Genomic DNA, 21700 nt, shown 5'->3' with positions numbered 1-21700 from the left:
TCAAGCTACTGATGTACTTACCCTCTAATGTAACCAGTTTTTGCATTTCCCTTTCTTTGTTTCTGTACCCCATCTAATATGCTTCAATAAAAGAAAGATTGACAAGACAATGGCGAAATATATGCACAAAACAGACAAAATTGGCCAAGGCCCAATATTTCTATGAAAATCTGAACAATAACATCTCAAACCCTAGAAACTTTTGGAAAGTCATAAATAAACTACAAACTCCTCCAATCCACTCCCAACCCTCCACTGTCAAAGTGGATAACCAAACCCTGCAACTTCCCTTAGATGTAGCAAATGCCTTTAACAATTATTTTGTCGGGTGCTCTACTGCCCTGATTGCCAAGCTAATAAATGACACGCATCCTGAAATTACAAATGTGGTTCAGGTCCCACTAAATTTGCAAAATTCCAATATAGACAAGTTCATTTTCAGACCTGTACCTGTTAGTGTCATTGAAAAACATCTTAATAATCTAAAAATGAAAAACCAGTCCGGACCTGATCAAATCCCAGCAATGTTGTTGAAGCTCAGTGCGCCGGCAATTGCTAAACCTGTCGCAACTCTAATTAACGAATCCTTAGTGTCTGGATACATACCCAAACTTTGGAAGACTGCGAGAGTAGTGCCTGGGCACACCCTAATCCCCGCGGCACGCCTATGTATTGAGACCGGCAGGGGAGATCTCAGGATCCCCCCTGTTGGCTCATGCAGAGCCGGCGCTATCCAAACACCGGTTCTGCTCTCAGCCTCCCTCCCCACCGACCCACAGGCAGTGAGGGAGGCAGGAGAGGACCGGCGGAGCTCTTACCAGCAGCTCCGCCGGGTTCCTCTCGCGAGATCTGAGCATTGCCGCGGCAACGCTCAGATCTCGCAAGAGTGAACTCTAGCCCCGCAGGCTAGAGTTCACTCACCACTGGACCACCAGGGAAGGATGGCAGAACAAGGATCCCCCCTCCCAGGCATAAGGTAACAAGGGAGGGGGGGGGTATTAACTGATCTGCCCCCACCTCCACTGGACCACCAAGAATTTAGCAAGGAACAAGAATCCCCCCTCCCCTCAAAAAGTAAGAAGGGAGGGGGGATATTGAGTAATGTACCCCCACCTCCACCCCCCACAATCACCCACACACATACAGCACCTACACACATACAGCACCCACAGACATACAGCACCCACAGACATACAGCACCCACAAACATACACAGCACCCCCACACACACAGCACCTACACACATACACAGCACCCACACACATACACAGCACATACAGACATACACAGCACCCACAGACATACAGCACCTACAGACATACAGCACCCACAGACATACAGCACTTACACACATACAGCACCCACAGACATACACAGCACCTACACACATACAGCACCCACACATACAGCACCCTCACAAAAACACACAGCACCCTTACACACATTACACAAACAGCACCCTAACACACAGCACACAAACAGTACCCTCACAAACACAAACAGGACCCTAACAAACACACACAGCACACTACCAGTACCCTCACACACAGTACATTAACAGCACCCTCACAAGTGTACACACACACAGACACACAAACAGCACCCTCACACACAGTACATTAACAGCACCCTCACAAGCGCGCACACACAAACACCCTCACCCACATAGTACACTACCAGCACCCTTACACACACATCACACTAACAGCACACACACACACAGCAGTGTATGTGTGTGTGTGTATATATGTGTATATGTATATATACACAAATATATGTATAAATATATATATATATACACATACATACATACATACATACATACATATATATACGCGGCGTGTGCTTGTGCTTTAGGTTGCACACCCTAATGCAATAGGCTGCGCACGCCTATGGTGCCTATCCATATCCAAGTGGTGACACTACTTTGGTTTCTAACTATCGCCCTATATCATTGCTCCCGGTATTGTCAAAAATCTTAGAAAAATGCGTCCATACGCAACTATGTGAGTACTACCAACAATCAAACTATCTGACCCCTGATCAATCGGGCTTTCGCCAGAATCACTCCACTACAACTGCCCTCTTAAAAGTTTGTAATGACATCCACACTGGCATGGAACAAGGAGACCTAACTGGAGCTATTTTCTTTGATTTTGCTAAGGCCTTTGACACAGCAGACCACGACATTCTACTGCACAAACTCAAAAACTCAGGTATTGGTGATCATTCGCTAGACTGGTTTCGATCGTATGTATCGGATCGCTCACAATATGTGTCCATTTCTGACAACAACTCCCTCCCTCTACCAGTCACGTGTGGTGTTCCCCAAGGTTCCATTCTCGGCCCCCTACTATTTACATTATTTATAAATGATCTGCCTAATGTCTGCAAATCCTCAAATGTACACATGTACGCAGATGACATGGTAATCTATGCGAGCAATTCCAATCTACCGCAGCTTGAGGCTGTGCTCCAAGACCAGTTTACAGAGGTAGAAAAGTGGATCGCAAAAAACAAACTCTTCCTGAACACTGACAAAACTGTCACAATGATCTTTGGAACAGTATCTAAATTACACAAATTACACAATTCCCATCTATCCATAAAAACAAATTCAAATGGCACACTGACCGCAGTTAGACCCCAATCTATCTTTTGGCCTGCACATAGAAAAGCTTGCATTTAAACTTTATCCAAAACTAGGTGCCCTGTACAGAAACAAATCCTGCCTAAGCCCTACAGTAAAGGAAAAGATTGTACAGCAAATGCTGATGCCAATCATTGATTATGGGGATGTAGTATATGCACCTGCATCGCAATCCCACATTAATAAACTCAACACATTGTATAACTCGTTCTGCCGATTTGTGCTACAATGTAATTACAGGACCCTCCATTGTGACATGCTAAAAGAACTAAACTGGCTGTCGCTGGAATCCAGACGCACCCTTCATCTTTCCAGCCTTGTGTTTAAGAGCTTTTCTGGGAAACTCCCACCCTACCTGAGCACAATGCTTTCCCCGGCTATTCCCACTTCCTATAACCTCCGATCCAGTACCAACACTTTACTTAGTCTACCTCAATACAAAAAGAAAGCAGCTCGATCCTCCTTCTCCTACAGAGCTCAGCAATTGTGGAACGACCTCCCGCACACTTTCAAATCTTCCTTAAGCCTAAAGTCCTTTAAGAGATCCCTCTCTACATACCTCAAAACAGAATGCACCTGTCATGGTTGATTATATATTTCCTACCTGTTCTATGGTAAATTTTGTATTCATTGTGTATTAATATTGTTTTTGTATTTTATTGTACCCTAATTGTAACAATGCAATGATTTGTGGACCCAGGACATACTTGAAAACGAGAGAAATCACAATGTATCTTTCCTGGTAAAATATTTTATAAATAAATAAATAAATATCCCTGAATATTGTGTTTTTGCAAGTATTTATCCAAATGCTGTTTAAAGGATCACTATAATGTCAGGAAAAAAACTTGTTTTCCTGACACTATATAACCCTTAGGTCCCACCACCCGCTGGGCTGAAGGGGTTAAAACCCCTTCATCTACTTACTTTAATCCAGCGCCGGGCTCCCTCGGCACTGGTGACCTCTCCTCCCCCTCCGACATCAGTGCCCGAGTGGAGCGGAAAGCGCATGCGCGGCCAGAGCCGCGCGCAAATTAAAACTGCCCATAGGAAAGCATTTCTCAATGCTTTCCTATGGATGTTCTGCACGCTGACTGCGATTTTCGCATTGAGCGTCGCGGAAGCGCCTCTAGCGGCTGTCAGGAAGACAGCCACTAGAGGCTGGATTAACCCTGCAATGTAAACATCTGAAGGGTTAATACCTGGGGGTCCTGGCACCCAGACCACTTCATTGAGCTAAAGTGGTCTGGGTGACTATAGTGGTCCTTTAAACATCTATACAGACTCTGATAAATATAATTTAGCACACTTCTATGGGAGACACCATCACTTTTATCCTAAAGGATTAATATGACTTATTAGTATCAATTGTTTTTAAACATTACTTTTTTTTTGACAATCTTTATTTTCCATTTTACGTTTTACATATATAGTAAAGAGCAGGGTACAGAACAGTAAAGTCGAGGAACATGCTTACAATAGTACATCTCAACCATCAGTAAACAATTAGTTATAAACAGACCGCTTGTCAGTTTGGTTGGAAAAATAAATATGTTAATTCAAACAGCGTCAATAATTCTTGAAGGTAAAACAATATGTGTTGCCATGATGGGAGGTGCAGGAATGTGTCTCGTCACCTGTGTGAACCTACCGGGTTACAATCGGGGATGTCTGATGTCTTTTAGGCAATTTAGAGATAAACATTACTTTTTAACTTCTAAAAAAGAAGCATTTGTTTATAAGGGGACAGTTTTATTGTGGTTTTTTACTGCGTTTATACTGTCTCAATCTTTTAAATAACGCTTTTCATGTGTATATATAATTCATAATTATGATTCATTCTATTCAAGCCTTTTTATATTTGAGACAAAGTAATGTACCAAGAGGTATATTCTCTTTCTCATATCCAATCCCACATAGAATTTATTCTGTATTAGATAATTCTCTTTCCAATTTAGTGAAATGCAGAAAGCAAGAAACGATGAAACGTGGGACAATTTCTTTTCTAGAAAACGACACACATGGAGATTTGCACCCGAGAGGTATATGGATTTATAAGTTCCCTGATTTTGTTTTGAATTAACTGAAATTTAATACAAACGGTCACCATGTCCATCTGGAGGAAACTGGCACTGCAAAAAGACATGGCTCCGGAGCTCTCACCTCTCTGTCCCGTATCGCACAACCCAAGATTCCCCCTGGCGGAGGACCCCCGCTACACTACGGCGCTGGGACTACCGACCCCCTGCAGATTGAAGGACGTGTACAAACAGGGCTCAATCACGCCTCTGGGAGACCTGGTCCAGAATAACCCGCACACCTGGCCACTCCACTTCAAATACCACCAACTAACGAGGTTTCTGAAGACCACACCCGGACTGGACTCAGCAGCCCGTGCACTCACTACATTTGAGACGGTATGCACGAACCCTCCAAGCCCACCACACGCAATATCGTTCCTCTACCGCATGCAGATCACACCATCCACCGACACGCCTCTCCCCTACTTCACTAAATACTGGGAACGGGACCTAGGATACACATTACCAGCGGAACAATGGACCACAGTGTTTACGCTCATACACAAAGCATCCATAGCCACCAAATTCCAGGAAACCGGGTATAAACTGCTATCACACTGGTACAGGACACCTGAGAAGCTATCCATAATGACGACCACCTGCGAACCCGAATGCTGGAGGTGCGGAAAGGAACTGGGATCCCTCTTCCACATCTGGTGGACTTGTCCATTTATTAAACCCTTTTGGACGGCGATCCACGCGGTAATAGTGACCATGACGGATGCGAACATACAACTCGTACCGGAAACCTACTTGCTCCAACTAACATCAATCCCCATATCCGGATTTAAAAGATCAGTGATACCACACCTCCTAAATGCGGCACGTAGTCTCATCCCGAAGCATTGGAAAAAAACCACGGCCCCGACACTGAGAGAATGGCTGGCCAGGGTGGAGGATATTAGGCAGATTGAGGAGCTGATCCTCTCGGCGGCGGGACGCACGCAGCGCTACCTTGACACATGGTACCACTGGCTCCGATGGCTCGCCTCCCCAGCCAGTACCAGAGACGACACGCAGCCCCCCGGAACGGCCGAAAGGCCCCCCCCTCTGACAGGACCTAGCAGGAACAACGGAACACCAGAGACAGGTTCGGACGAACATGCATCTGCCGGCTCCGGGGGCGGGGGGGGCTGGGACGCGGACCCGGGCGCGGACCCCTGAGGTCCACGCCTCACCTCTCACACCCCAGCCCACTCCAACCCTCTGCCACTCCCCACCATCACTGCTCCCCCTATCTACTACCCCATACCGCCCGTAACCCCCTACCGGAGCGACGACTCCAAGACAGAAAGCCTCTCTAAATACCAGACACACATGACCTACTCCCTCACCTAGACGAGGCCAGCACATACCACACCCCAAGCGGCTCCCAGGGGCCCCGTCGGGGACCCCTGACAAACACACACTACAGGCCTCCAGTGACGGACCACGAGACACGCACCACAAAATGACCTACTACCGAGGACCTCCAAGCCCACTCCCTCATGCGCCAAGCTAAAGCGACTGGAGGGACACCTCGACCCACATCTCCCTGCTGCCCACAGGCCGCCCCCCATTCGTTTTAGTTGGAACTCACATTTTCGCCACAACTAGATCTGGCATACATAATGACATCACCTGACTAAATTTGGTGCTGTGAGCTTAGGGTATTCTCTGTTCTACAGTCATTTAATATGCTTGACCATGGAAATGTAAACCTACACATTATCCCTGAAGCACATATCTGCCTTCACTAATGTATGTACAAATACGCAACCAGGGCACTGTTACCCACGGCTCACACTCGCTACAACCTCATTCGACCTTAGGCTGCTGTCTCTTTAATGATATAAGGCTACAGTTAAACCTGTTAACTATACTAGGAAACGTTTATATGACTAAAACATACGTAAGTTGTTTTCATGCCATAATTTTGTTCAAAACTCTGTGACCATCGCACCTGTTGAAGCTGTTGTGGCTATACAGGCAAAGTTGTAATCTTTTATGCACAACAAAATAAAGGAAAATTTGAATAAAAAAAAAAAAAAAAAAAAGAAATTTAATACAAACGTGTCATGCTGGCGGGAGAATTGTTCTGTGGAATTAATTAAAACAATTAGTACACCGTAAAAAGACATTTTAAAAAATTTAGATGAAGAAATAAATATTATGTGTAAAGGTGGGAGCATTATTAAAAGTAGTGAATCATTTAAATGTAGAAGACAGATTCTGCAATACGAAATTTACATTTTATTTTTTAATTTAAATCGAGAGTATTAATGTGTATTTTTCATGCGTATAGTACCACAGGCACTAATGAACATCTTAAAATAATCTCCATAATCTACTAGTAGAATTAATAGCAAATGTGTATATTTTTGGAAAAAGCTATTTAGAAATACATTGCCTTGCCTCACTTGTTAATCACTTGTTAATCAAGAGGTGCACCTGGCTTGAGACTGAAGCCCATGGAACAGCGCAGAGGGGGAGTGGGCCTTGACAGGGCCAGAGAGTGGGCAGGGAAAAGATTGAGGGGTGGGCTTAGGGTAATGCAGCGTGGGGGTGGTCTAGGAGCAATTTAAAAATCGGCCATCCTAAGAGAGGGGCCATTTTAACAGAATTTCACTCACCTGTTCTTTGTCAGGTCTGTGGGATTCTTCTCTTTTTCTCGTTTCTGCAGGCATGGCGTCGCTGGAAGAGATCCTGGAGGGAGTTCGGGCAGCTGTGAGAGACAGAGGCATGGCGTGGTTACATCAGCAGCTCGGCGCTGCTGCAACATCCCAGGAGCCGGAGCGGAGACCAGCGCGGAGGACAAGGCCGCCCCAGCGCCTGAGCCCGGGTTTGGCACCCGCAACTCGACGTCGGAGGAGCCCTTCGGGCCGGCGCCGATAAGCAAGGCGGTCAGCCAGGCAAGGAAGGCCGCAAACAAGGGACCACGCGGCAAGATGGCGCCCCGCGGATCCGCGGCTGGCAGGAAGGCGGGAGCGGAGCTGGTATCCAGTGCGGCCGGGAAGGTGGCCAGGTCGGGAGGCGGCCAGGAGGCCAGGGAGACCGGAGTATCTGGATGCGGTGAGTCAGCCACCAGGGGGGATTCGGAGAGCCAAGGGGAGAGTAATGCTGCTGGCCCCTATACAGCGGTCCCACTACAGGCTAGGGGGGATCTGGACGGCAGTACACAAAGGGCGGCCATTCCAAGGGCCAGGTCGGGGAGCATGAAGCGGGGTGAAGGAAGGGAGCGCAGCAGGGTCAGCCACAGTCTGCGGAGCGCGGCAACAGCCAGGGAGCTCATTAGTGGTCAGTCGGCTGAAGTCAGCGCAGGGCGAGGGATGACATCTAACAGACAGCCAGGCAGGGAGGTACAGGGGATCGGAGCGGCTGGAGGAAACAGACAAGGCAGGGAAGAGTGGGAGGGCCCGACAGGCATCTCCCAGGAGGGCGTGCTCAGCGGTACAAGCGCTTGGAGGGGAATAAGTGAGGAGCGGCGCAGCGTTACCGCCAGGCGCAGCAGGGACAGGTGCATGGCGAGGGGACAGAGGAGCGGTGATAGGAGCCCGTCGCGGGGCAGGAGCGGCGACTCCAGGTCCAGTAGTGGAGTCAGGAAGCGGAGGTCAGCTTCCAAGGACAGGTGGAGGAGTAATCGGCGTAGTGCGTCAGGTTCATCTGACAGGAGTCGCCAGGAACGGCGGCGGAGGTCTGACAGCAGGGATAGTCGGGCAGCGAGGAGAGGCCGGGATTGGGAAGGCAGGGAAGAGCGTAGGGAGGAAGGGCGGGCAAGGGACCGATCAAACAGACTGCCCAGGTTGTCTTCTCCCTACAGGTCGCGGAGTCATACACCTGCGGTCCCACGGCGGGACCAGGCGATCAGGAGTCGGCGGTTAATGGACGCTCCGGGGCCTGATAAGGCTGGTGGACGGACGGCATCCCCGAGGCCTGAAGCGGCCGGGGGCAGCAACGGTGAGTCCACCTCTGCATTACACCCAGGAACACTCATAGGCTGTTTAAAATCCTTTTTGGACTCTTGGGAAGAGGGTAGGGAGTCGCTTAAGTTTGGTAGAGTGTGGGTCGCGGAAGGGGATCCAGGTACAGTGGCTAAAGGAACGGGATCGTTCATGGCGGGGGCTAGTGGTGGAGATGCAAGAGAAGCATTGACGCCTGTTGAGTCGCCCGAAGGGGTCAAAGAGCAGGCAGTGGAGTGCGGTGACATCTCAGAGGTAGCGCGGCAAAATGTGCACGTATCCTTCGCGGGACCTTTGGGTTGTCACTTGAAGGTGGAGGTAAAAGAGAAGATATGGAAAGGTGAGTTTGTAGAAATATTTTCCCTTCTTCCTCTGGAGGAGTTCTTGGACCTCAAAGAGGAGGACAAGAAAGATGCCAAAAAGGAAGAAGAGGAAAAGAGGCGTAAGTATCGAAAAATCCCAAAAACTTTTGGGAACTGGCTGAGGGCATTTTGTATCCTGGCGAGCGTTATAGGTGAAAAGCGGGCGGATTGTTGCTCTCAGTTGTTTTGCTATCTCGACGGGATAGGAGATGCGTACCGGACTTACGGGGGGCTGGCATGGTGGAAGTATGACGAACAGTTTCGTCAACGTCTGGCTGCGAATGCATCCATGCGGTGGGACCAAATGGACCTACCGCTCTGGATGAGGCTGATGATGGCACAGAAAAACACGCCCTTTCCAGGGACAGTCGGTGCAGCCACTGGGAGCACAGTGCCGGCGGGTCCAAAAAAGGGTTTTTGCTGGGCGTACAATGAAGGCCAGCGTAAGTGGGGGGCTTCGTGTAGGTTCAGACACGAATGTTCGGGTTGCGGCGGAAGCCACGGGGTCAATAGATGCTTCAAGAAAGGGAAGAGTAGTACAGGAGGAGGAACAGCAGGTGCAGCTGCCTCAGCAACTCCCGCTGGGGCGGTCTCCGGTGAAGGTCGGCGCGATGTTGCCATGGCTAAGGCAATACGATAACCAGTACGACGCAGAGTTTTTATGGAGGGGTTTCACAGAGGGCTTCAGAATCCCCTTCAAAGACAAGCGTCCGAGTGGGGTAAGCGCGAATCTTAAATCAGTGCAGGAACACCCGGGGGTGGTGGGAGAAAAGTTGTTAAAATAAGTTCACTTGGGGAGGATGGCGGGACCGTTTCCGGCCCCGCCAATGGCGGATCTGCGGATATCCCCTTTGGGTTTTGTTCCAAAGAAAGAGGCGGGTAAATTCCGTATGATTCATCACTTGTCGCACCCAAAACGGGCTTCGGTCAATGATGACATTGACGCGGACCTGTGCTCTGTCTCCTATACATCATTTGACAAGGCCGTCAAGTTGGTTCGGAGAGCAGGGCTCGGGGCGTTAATGGCGAAGGTGGACGTGGAAGCAGCATTTCGTCTGCTCCCCATACACCTGGACTGTCATCACCTATTGGGATGTTATTTCGAGGGCGGGTTTTTTGTGGATTTGTGTTTACCTATGGGCTGTTCTGTATCCTGCGCCTATTTTGAAAAGTTCAGTACGTTTTTGGAATGGGTGGTGCGCAAAGAGTCAGCGGGAGGCTCGGTGGTACACTATCTGGACGATTTTTTATGCGTCGGCCCTCAGGATTCGGAACGGTGCCCCACCACGTGCATTTGTTTTTTAGGTTTAGAAATCGACTCGTGTGCTGGGGAATGCAGGCTGCCGGTCGATAAGCTGCAGAATCTACGGCAATTGGTAGTCACGGTCAAAGGGGTAAGGAAGGTTACGTTGCGGGGCTTGCAATCACTTTTAGGGAGTCTTAACTTTGCATGCCGGGTTATCCCCATGGGTAGGGTCTTCTGCAGGCGGTTAGCTCAGGCAACTAGTGGGGTTCGGCTGCCATCTCACTATATTAGGGTGTCGGCCGACATGAAGGAGGGCCTAGGGGTGTGGGATCAGTTTTTAAGCGACTTTAATGGGACGGTGTTTTTTAGGGAACTGGCGGTGTCGTCTGACGCTATAGGGCTGTTTACGGATGCGTCGGGTAGCATAGGTTTCGGAGCTTATTTGGCAGGGGAGTGGTGTGCTGAAAGGTGGCCAGAGTCGTGGAAGGTGTCCCCGCTTATCAGAAACCTGGCGTTTCTGGAATTTTTTCCTGTGGTGGTCGCGGTGTCGCTTTGGGGCGTGGAGCTTGCTAACAAAAGAGTCACATTTCATTCGGACAACATGGCGGTTGTGCAGGCTATTAACAGCCTGTCCGCTAGCTCACCACCGGTGGTACACTTGCTACGGCGGTTAGTTTTGCTTTGTATGTCATTTATCATTGTGTTCAAGGCTAGACACATCCCGGGGTGTAAGAATGTGGTAGCTGATGCACTGTCTCGTTTGCAGTGGGAACGTTTTGGGGAAGCGGCTCCTGGTGCAGCGAAGATAGGGCGGGCGTGCCCAGTCGAAATGTGGCAACTCGGGATGGCCTGCTTGGGGAGTGCATAAGGAAGTCGCTGGCACCAAGCACCTGGTTGGCGTATGTTAAGGTCTGGAAAGTGTGGGACGAAACGGTGGAACAGGTAGGGGGTGAGCTTTCCGGGGAGCGGAGGCTGGATGTTTTGTTATGGATACTTTGCCAGTTGTTTGCACAACAGGCCTCACCTGCCATGGTCGACAGACACATGTCGGCCTTGGCGTTTCTATTCAAGTTTAATGGGTGGGAAGATGTTACTAAACATTTTTTGGTCCGGCAGGCAATTAAGGGCTTCCGGAGAGGAAAGAAAACAGTCGATTCGAGGCGACCAGTGTCTTTTGGGATACTTCAGGGGTTGGTGAAGCTGCTGCCCTCAATATGCCGATCGCCTTATGAGGCAGCGTTGTTCGCAGAAGCGTTTGTCTGGGCCTTTTTTGGGGCTTTTCGTATAGGCGAGTTGGTAAGTGGGAACACAGCAGGGGTTGGGGGGCTGCAACAAGAGGATGTGGTGATCAATACTGACAGGGTGAGTATCAAGCTGTGCCGATCAAAAACGGATGTTTTTGGTAAAGGCTGCACGGTGGTATTGTATGAGCTACCGGGGTCCGAGGTATGCCCAGTGCTGCGAGGAGCGGGGTACCTTGCGCTCCGACCTGAGGGTAAGGGCTGTTTTTTCGTACACGCTGATGGGACGGCGTTGTCACGTTTTCAGTTTACTAGGGTCTTTCGGATGGGACGGCTGAGAATGGGCCTGGAGCCTATGCAGTTTGGTACACACTCGTTCCGTATTGGGGCCGCAACGGAGGCGGCGAGGTTGGGTTTGGGGGACGAGAGGATCAAAAGTATGTGTAGATGGGAATCCGTGCGCTTCCGATCGTATGTGAGACCCGACAGGTTGGTGTAAAAAAAAAAAAAGGGGGAGGGGGAGATGATAATGGGACTGTGGGTTGGAGGCCAAGGCACTAACATTTGTTTAGTTGCAGGTTGGAAGGTGTGGTTGATCGCCCATTCGTTTGTGTATTGGGCACAGAAGAGAGCTGCAGCTAGAAGAAGCGGAACACAGCTGGGCTTTCCTCGGGAACGGGTGGCGATCTCATGGTTTGGTTTTAGGGGGTTTGGTTGGCAAGGTTTGAGCAGTGTATTGTTCAGGAAATTGTACGGAGGGGCGAAGCCAGACGTGGTGGTGATACATGGCGGGGGGAACGATCTAGGGCTTGTCCTCCAGAGGGAGCTAGTGAGGCGAATGAAGAGGGACATGGATCGGCTATTGGAGCTGGTCCCTGGCTGGTGGTGGTTTGGTCTGAGATGGTCCCCCGTTTTGCTTGGAGACACGCCAGGGACCCAGTTGCAGTGGCGCGCTGCAGGGGCAAGGTTAATAGGGCCATGTCAGTGTTTATTCGGCGTTTAGGAGGTGTAGTGGTTCGGCACAGGGAGTTAGAGGGCATGTTGCCTGGTTACTTCAGGAGGGACGGTGTCCATTTATCAGATGTGGGGAGCGATTTACTTAATCTAGGCTTTCAAGAGGGTATTGATCGGGCCCTGTTTTTGTGTGGTGGGGGTCGCACATATCCTTAAGGGGTCAAGGCATGTGCTATGGCGGAACAGGGCATGGTAAAAGTCGGAAGTTGGCTGGATTTGGAAGTGGATAGGCCAAGGCCTAGGCTGGAGTAGGCCAGATGGATAAGAGTGTTGGTAGGTTCAAGCTCTTCGGTGGCTACGAACCTAAGGGGTAGGGGTGTCTGGGTACACCCCTACAGTAACGTTTGGTTGGGGCCTCTTTGGTAGGCCGTGTGTTATAAATTAAATGTTATTGGAATGTTATTTATTGTTTAAGTGCTAGGGTCATTGTCAGGGGTTATTGTGCGGGGGGGATAGTAACGAAATGTCAGAAATGACAATGACCCTAAATATGTTCATTTGTTTAAGATTTAATAAAAGCTGTGGACGTTATGCTCCAACAGAACAACTGGTGTCCGAGTCTTATTGAAGGTAAATTAAACTAACACCTGCCGAATAACGACGGTGCCTATGTCAAGTGTTTTCAAGTAGTTCCAATTGGAGGGGTTTAGGTGAGAGAGGGGGATGGATGTCTCATTATTGTAACATCCACAAATCAGGAATAATAGTGACGGATGCTCTGTAAAGAAGTTAAAGGGACACTATAGGCATCAAAACAACTTTAGCTTAATGAAGCAGTTTGGGCGAATAGATCATGCCACTGTAGTTTCACTTCTCAAATCTCTGCCAATTAGGAGCTGAATCACTTTTATTTCTGTTTATGCAATCTAGCCAAATGTCCCTTGGATGTGACTGACACAGCCTGCATGAAAAAAACAGCTTAATTTTAAATCAGATGATAACTTACTTTAGAGGTTTTTATCTGGAGGTGTGCATGTGTGGGTGACCAAGATGGACGCCTAGTCATTTGGTACTCCAGCTCAAAGACTGCTAATAAGCATTTTCCCCGATCCTGGAAAGACATAGGGCAAGCAGAAACAATCAGCAGGCTCAGCTAAACAAGCAGGACCACATTCTCAGCTCTTTCCCCCTTTAATCTCCCAGTTCTGCACCACTACATCACTGGGGCCTACACAGCATGTGGAGCCAGCAGAGCCTGGCACCCTTACACAACAAGCAGTGGCTGATTCCCCAGTGGCTGGGAAACATGGCACTTGCTAAGCTAAAAACAAAGGCTATCCAAGTTAAAATTCAAAAAAGCTTGCCCAGCTACCACATCGAATAGACAACCTGGAGAACTGGGGACGTTGTAATAATATTAAGATCAGATGTCCATCGTAGAAGGTTCCTCACAAATGTTGCAATCAACTTTGCAGCACCTATTTAATATGGTGCTGGGTAGGGCATGTGACACAGCTATTGAGATGGAGAGAGCTCATAGGGAGCTTAGACAACGTCTAATTTTGTCAGTATTGCACTATGCCTAATTTTACTTTTCATTACATGTACCTCTGAATATTTGGAGAATATTCTACACCTGATATCTACATAATATTGATGAGCCTGAATTTGCATCCGATTTTTGTGAATGGTACCTAGAAATTATAACATCCAGAGGGTTTTAACAATACTACCCTATGAGTTGTATTTTGTGTTTTGTATTTTTGTAGATATATTTCAGTTTATTTTGTATTTTTGAGGATGTATAGGAATCCTTAATTATATCTACTCTTGTACGTGAGAGGGTAAATACAGTTTAATTAGTTTGGATTTGTCACTACACCTTGGGGGGATTCAATTGGTAGTTTTGGGGTTTATACTTGTGACAGAACACCCTGTCACTGTATATACCTTTCTCACACCCTTTTCCCAGTTCCGTTCGTTAACCGAATAAACATAAGAATTCCCCTTGTTCTACTACCTAGACTCAGCCCACTTAGAGCTTGTTAATCCCATTGACCTATACTGACACCTCCATCATCAGTTCGCACCTCAGGATTCTAAGCGTTCTGCTGGGTGGCCGCCGTTCGTATGCACGAACACATGGAAAATGAGTTGGCGGCAATCTTGTCACAAGAATGCAGACAGCTGTTTTTGTCATCGAGTGCATGGAACTAAAATTGGACACTCTAATTCGCGAATACCGCTGGACTTCCATTCTCACCTGCTTTTGTTTCCATACACCCAGCGCTGTTCGGTAGGGTTGTTCGCACAAACTAGGTGAACAATCATTACCCAAGAACCTGAGGAAGCATTCAGGATTTTGTGCGGTTTGTACTCCCAAAAGAGACCAACTGCCGCCACCTTTCTCTTGAAACTATTTTGGGCAGGCGCCTCGTGTGCAGTCGGTTAAAACTTTACCCTGGTGCGACCTAACCTGACCACTGCTGCAGTCTACTGGGTCCCAGGGGATGCCACCCCTCACCTCTGCCCTCCTTGCAAACCATGTTTCATGATGAACCTCTCTTCTTCTTCTTTTTCACCCTCTCCTCTTCCTCTTATTCTTCTACACACCACAGACGGGACTTGAAATACACAGTTGCAGCTATTGTCTAAAGGTCTCAATTGTATGGGTCCCAACCAGGCTTATAATTACTGCAATGTACTACTTATGTTTCTCTCACCCTGAATATTCGTATACTCGCACTGTGGTCAATAGGACCTCCGTTTTAACTATGCCAATGATGTCACCAAACTTTTACCCCAGTGGCATTTCAGCTGTGTTCGTGGGATCTGAGCGCTTTTTGGATATGTTGTGTGCTCAGATCAAGGCTATCTGGAGATATAAGACCGGTGAGATAATTGAGTTATAGTTTTTTCTTACTCAATTATCTCTCAGGCACAGAGGATCTTGGGAGAAAAACACTGTATGTTTGTGTGAGAAACCCCATATAGGGGTCTATGCTTAAAAGGTCTTGTGTGGCCCATAATAAAGTCAGTTCACTTCCAGCATTAAGTCTCGACTAATGTCTGTGGGGGAAAGCTATACCTACTCTGGAGTTATATTTCTTGGGAAGCTATAATCTTCAACAGTGCTACTACTGGATTTGGTGCAGCAGAGTTCCTGAGAAGGGGAAAAATACATCCTTGGCGCTGAATTCCGTGTTCCTATCCGGGCGGCCACCACAATACTAATTGTAGGTGAAGAGTTGTCACTTTACCCTTCAATTGACACATCACCTGAAACTACCAAAATCCATAATTCTAAGCTAAAAAAATACTCCACATGGAGTATGAAGAATGAAGATTATATAAGCTGTCTTTTTTGATTTGAAATATGCTTCTTGATGCATCTAGGCCAGTGTTTCCCAATCAGGGGCGGACTGACCGGTCGGGCACTTCGGACATGGTCCGAGGGCCCGGCCGGGAGGGGGGCCCGCCATCAGGGGGCCCGGCCGCCCCTTTAAATGCTGCAGCCGCCTGAGCGCTCTCTTAAGAGCGCTCAGGCGGCTGCAGCTTCTCACCTCCCCTCCCCGTAGCGTGGCCGAGCTGCTCTGCGTCCGCGGTGCTGGCCGGAGTGATAGGAAGGTGCACACACACTGAGTGTGCACCTTCCTGTCAGTCCGGCCGGGTACAGGAAACAGAAACTCCTGTTCCGCGCGGAACAGGAGTTTCTGTTTCCTGTACCCGGCCGGACTGACAGGAAGGTGCACATTCAGTGTGTGTGCACCTTCCTATCAATCCTGCCGGCACCGCGGACGCAGAGCAGCTCGGCCACGCTACGGGGAGGGGGTAAAAAGAGAGAGGGAGGGGGAGTTAAAAGAGAGAGGGAGGGGGAGTTAAAAGAGAGAGGGGGGGTTAAAAGAGAGAGAGAGGGGGGTTAAAAGAGAGAGGGGGGGGGTTAAAAGAGAGAGGGAGGGGGGGTTAAAAGAGAGAGGGAGGGGGGTTAAAAGAGAGAGGGGGGTTAAAAGAGAGAGGGAGGGGGGTTAAAAGAGAGAGGGGGGTTGTTAAAAGAGATGGGTTAAAAGAGAGAGGGAGGGGGGTTAAAAGAGAGAGGGGGGTTAAAAGAGAGAGGGGGGTTGTTAAAAGAGAGAGGGAGGGGAGGTTAAAAGAGAGAGGGGGGTTAAAAGAGAGAGGGAGGGGGTAAAAAGAGAGAGGGAGGGGGGTAAAAAGAGAGAGGGAGGGGGGTAAGAAGAGAGGGGGTAAGAAGAGAGAGGGAGGGGGTAAGAGAAGGGAGGGGGGTAAGAAGAGAGGGGGTAAGAAGAGGGAGGGGGGTAAGAAGAGGGAGGGGGGTAAGAAGAGAGAGAGGGGGTAAGAAGGGAGGGGGGAGTAAGAAGGGGGTAAGAAGAGGGGGAGGGGGGAGTAAAAGAGGAAGGGGGGAGTAAGAAGAGGGGGAGGGGAGAGTAAGAAGAGGGGGGAGGGGGGTAAGAAGAGGGGAGAGTAAGAAGAGAAGGGGGGAGTAAAGGGGGTAAGAAGAGGGGAGGGGGGAGTAAAAAGAGGGGGGAGGGGGTAAGAAGAGCGGGGAGGGGGTAAGAAGAGGGGGGAGTAAGAAGAGGGAGGAGTAAGAAGAGGTGGGAGTAAGAAGAGGGGGAGGGGGGAGTAAGAAGGGGGAGTAAGGAGAGGGGGGAGTAAGAAGAGGGGGAGAGTAAGAAGGGGGGTAAGAAGAGAGTGGGAGTAAGAAGGGGGTAAGAAGAGGGGGAGGGGGGAGTAAGAGGAGGGCAATTGCTCCCTCCCCTGTCCGCAGGCACCGTGCGGGCAGCCGGCAGGGGAGGGAGGAAGAGAGGACCCGGGAGCTCAGCCTGCAGCTCCTCTGGGTCCTTCTTGCGCGAGCACAGATCGTTGCCGTGGTTATAACCCCTTCAGCCCAGTGGGAGGGGAGCCCTGAGGGTGGGGGGACCTAATGACCCTATAGTGCCAGGAAAACGAGTTTGTTTTCCTGGCACTATAGTGGTCCTTTAAGTTCAGTTCTCTCTAAGAATGTTATCAAAACCAGCATCCTTTTCAGTCAGGTTGTGCGATTTGTTTTTTTGGTTTTGATTTGTTTTTTTACCAATAAACAACCATGAATTTGGAAAGCTGGTTAAAGCAGGGAACTCTTCAGAGAAAAAAAAATAATTCTACTTCTTTCTGTTCGGCACTTATAGAAACTGAGGAAGATATAACTAAAAATCCAGAAAACATGCCCGAAATAGTTGTATCTACTGTTCCTCAAATAGCAGAGACAAGTGACAAGTCAAAAAAAAAAAAAAAAAAAAAGCACACAATGCTAGCCAATCTTCTTCTCAAACAAAGGAAAGAAAATATGATGAAAGCTACTTGTCATTTGGATTCACAAGTGCTAGAAATAAAGATTGTCCTGAAGCACAATGCGTACTTTGCAATAAAATATTGTCAAACAGTTCATTAGCACCTGCTAATTTACGTCGTCATTTTGAGCAAAACCACGCAGAGTACAAAGATAAAGTCATTTACTTTTTTTTTTTGTAAATATGATTTTTATTAATGTATTTGCAATGTATTTTCAACAAGAAAAAGGGGTTGGACTCACAGGTCCCTGGAAACAACAACATAAAGTATTTGCATGTGGGCTTGCAGGCCCCAATGAGCTATGCGGACTCGCAGGTTCCACGTATTCCAAGCAGATAATAGTGAGTGCCTGTGTCTCATGTGTTGCCTTTTTAAAAAAAAATTTTTATTGAAAATTTGTCAAAGTTTTCGTGACATAACGTGAATAGGTTGGTGGAAACTCGCAGGTTTTCGACCTGCTAAACATTATTTGGTCTTGTGAGGTGCCTAGATTCCCGAGAGAAAGGCATAAAATGAGATACAAAGGTCCCTAGGTATCCCAGTCAGGTGACCCATAACATGAAAACATAAACAATCTTAAAGGAACTAGTATCGAATGGAAAGAAAGAAGAGCACAAAACATTCTGTTCCAATACTGTAGTGCCAGTCTGTTGTGTAACAAGTTGTGCTTGTGAGAGTGCGGCCGTCAGGCGGTCCCTAATCCTGTCTGCAGTCGTTTGCCGGAGTTCAGGTGGTGAATACAGTAGCGTGCGGGCACCCTAAAGGGTCTTATGTTGGTGTGTGCTTGTGTCCGTGTGGTTGGGTCGAGACCGTGTCCCGTCGTTTGTGGAGTGTATTGGCTTTGTTTCCCTGTGTGTTTATCGTGTATCATGTGGGGTAAAGTTCTGCTTTGACCTGGGTAGTTGCTTTGAGCTGGCGTGGTATGCGTGGTAAGGGTACTAGGATCAGGGCAAGTATATCTTCTCGTGCGTGTGACCCCATGTCTAGGCTGTTGGCTCTCCATGTCCCGGTGGTTGGGGTACCTTTAACCTTAGGGTATGGTATGTGCGCTGTGTTATTACCCATGTACATCTGTTTGTTTTAGTATGTTCTAGAGGTGGCTTGTGCGTATATTCGTGTTGATCGTCTCCCTTAATCTCCCACATGTGTTCCCGTCGCGCTAGTAAGAGTACTTGGTCGGGTCTTGTATGCCGTTTATTGGGCTTGGTCCCTAGTGTCAGGTCGGTTATGTGGTGGTTTTCCTTGTGGAGGTCCCGTCTTCTGGCAGGCATGTGCGGCCCCTATCGCCCACCCCCGCCCCGCCAACACGGTGGTTCGAGCCTTCGGCCTCCCGTCTCCCGGCAACATGCCCCACCCAAGGCCCCCATCACTCCACATATTTTTCACTTTGTCCCATGAGGGATGCCCTCATCTTTTCTGCTGAGCGGATCTCAACTCTGTCGTACCATTGGGTTAACGTTGGTGGCTTTGTCTGTTTCCACATCGAGGGTATGAGTGCTTTGGCTGCATCCAGCATATGTCGCAGTATGGATTTTTTGTATTGTGAGATTAGTTGTTGTGTCGAGTGCAGTAAGTATTGTTTTATATTGAGGGGGAACGGTTCTCGGAGGATCTCTGTGATTTTTGTGCTGGAGTTTTGTACCATTGTGATAAGAGTTTGTAATTAACTTCCTGATATCGGGTGCTTACCGAAGATTTATGGTGTAAGATGAGTATTTTTTCCCACTGGGTGGGAGTAAATTCCTGATTTGTAATACTTTCCCAGTGCGACTTGAATGTGACTATTTCTGTGCGGTCACCTGTGAGGACGTATTGGTAAAGGTAAGAGATCGCTTTGCCTATGCTCGTTTTGGTAAAACACATTCTCTCAAATGGCGTTAGGGCCCTATGTAAGGCCGTTCTGTCTCTGAATGAATGGTAGAAATGTTTTAGTTGAGTATAGCGGAAGACGTGCTGTAGGGTCGGAGTTTATGAATTGGTGAGTTCTGAGAGCGTTTTCAGGGTGGTGTCGCCCAGTACATTGTGGAGTGGCACGTATTCCTGCTCTTGTTCTCCCAGGATTCCCCATGCCCTGGCAGTGATGCCTCCTCCTATGGAGCGATTGTTGGTGATAGGGGTCAGCGGGCTTGGTGTCGGGGATATGTGCTTGGCTCTTCTCATTGTGCCCCACGTATGTAAGGTATGGGCCATCGGTAAAGTGTTATCGGGGTCTTTCTGTGTCGTGGTCTTGGTCCCCCATACAATTTCCGACATAGTTGCACAGCCACCAATCTCCATCAGCGGGATCCATTGTTTATGTGATGGGCGGGTGTGCCATTCTAGTATGCGTTGCAACGCGGTGGCCTGGTGGTATTATTTCATGTCCGGGAGTGCGAGGCCGCCCTGTTGGCGGGGGAGGCACAGGGTGTCGTGACTGATGTATATGTATTTGTCTCCATATGTATTTGAGGATTGCCGATCTGAGGGAGGAAAAATATGCTGCGGGTATCGTCATTGGTAGCATTTGAAACAGATAAAGCAATCGGGGCAGTATATTCATTTTCACCACCGCGATGCGCCCCAGCCAAGATATGTGTTGGGGGTTCCAATCACATAGATCTCGTTGTATTTTGGCTAGAAGCAGTATGAATTTTGATGTGTATAGAACTTGTGGGCCCCTAGTGAGCCATATTCCTAAGTACTTCATCCTGGTCTCACACCAGTCGAACTGGAATTGTGTACGTAGACTGTCGTTTTCTTCGCTAGGTATCGAGATATTGAGGACCTCGCATTTTGTTAGATTTAGTTTAAGGCCAGATATGTCACCATACGTTTCAAATTCTTTGAGAAGGCATGGAAGGGAGATTCTGGGTTGGGAAACAAAGAATAACATGTCATCTGCATATGCTGCAGTTTTATGCACTGCCCCATCAGAGTGGAATCCTTTGATGTCCTTATTGTTTCGTATTGCTTCGAGCAGCGGCTCTAGTGTCAGGGCGAAAATAAGCGGGACAGGGGGCATCCCTGCCTTGTTCTGTTCAGGATAGGGAAAGGGGTCGTAAGTGCCCCGTTTACCCTAACCCGTGCGTTCGGTCGACTATAAATTGCCGCGATCCAAGTGAGCAGGTTGAGTCCAAATCCCATCTCCTTGAGCAGCTCCAACAGGTATGTCCAGTCCACCCTGTCAAACGCTTTCTCCGCATCGGTGGACAGAAGTAGCAGTCGGTCCCCTGTGCGTTTGGCTAGGTTTTGGATGGAGAGAGCCCGTAGTGTACTGTTGCGGGTTTCTCTGCCTGGGACGAAGCCCGTTTGGTCAGGGTGGACTAGTCTAGGCAGGAACGAGTTGAGGACCTTGGTGAATAATTTGAGATCAATGTTCAGGAGAGAGATTGGCCTATAGCTGCTGCACTGCTCGAGGTCCTTGCCCGGCTTAGGGAGGATGGTTATGGTTGCTGCTAATGTGTCATCGTGAAGCCTGTCACCCGTCGTGATTGCATTCACGGCTGCGGTTAATTTTGGGATGAGTATGGGCCCGAATTTCTTATAGTATTCAAGAGTGAGCCCGTCGGGTATCATTTACTTTTTTAAGCGAAAGCTAAAGGAGTATCAGAAGAGTAAACAATTTATGATGAGCAAAAAATTTCAAATTGCTAATGAAAAAGCCACAGAGGCTTCTTACAGAGTAAGTTACCGCATAGCACTTGCAGGAGAAGCACACACAATTGGGGAATCACTAATAAAACCATGTGCAAAATAAATCGTGTCATGTATTTTAAGTGAGAAGTTAAGTATAAAAATTGAAGCTGTGCCACTTTCCAACAACACAGTTTGGCGCCGTATTAATGATCTTGCTGATGACATCCATACTGAACTAATTTCTCGACTGCATCAATGTGATGGGTA

Source organism: Pelobates fuscus, chromosome 6 (genome assembly GCF_036172605.1).
Source record: "Pelobates fuscus isolate aPelFus1 chromosome 6, aPelFus1.pri, whole genome shotgun sequence".
Classification (NCBI taxonomy): Eukaryota; Metazoa; Chordata; class Amphibia; order Anura; family Pelobatidae; genus Pelobates; species Pelobates fuscus.
This window is presented reverse-complemented; position numbering follows the sequence as displayed.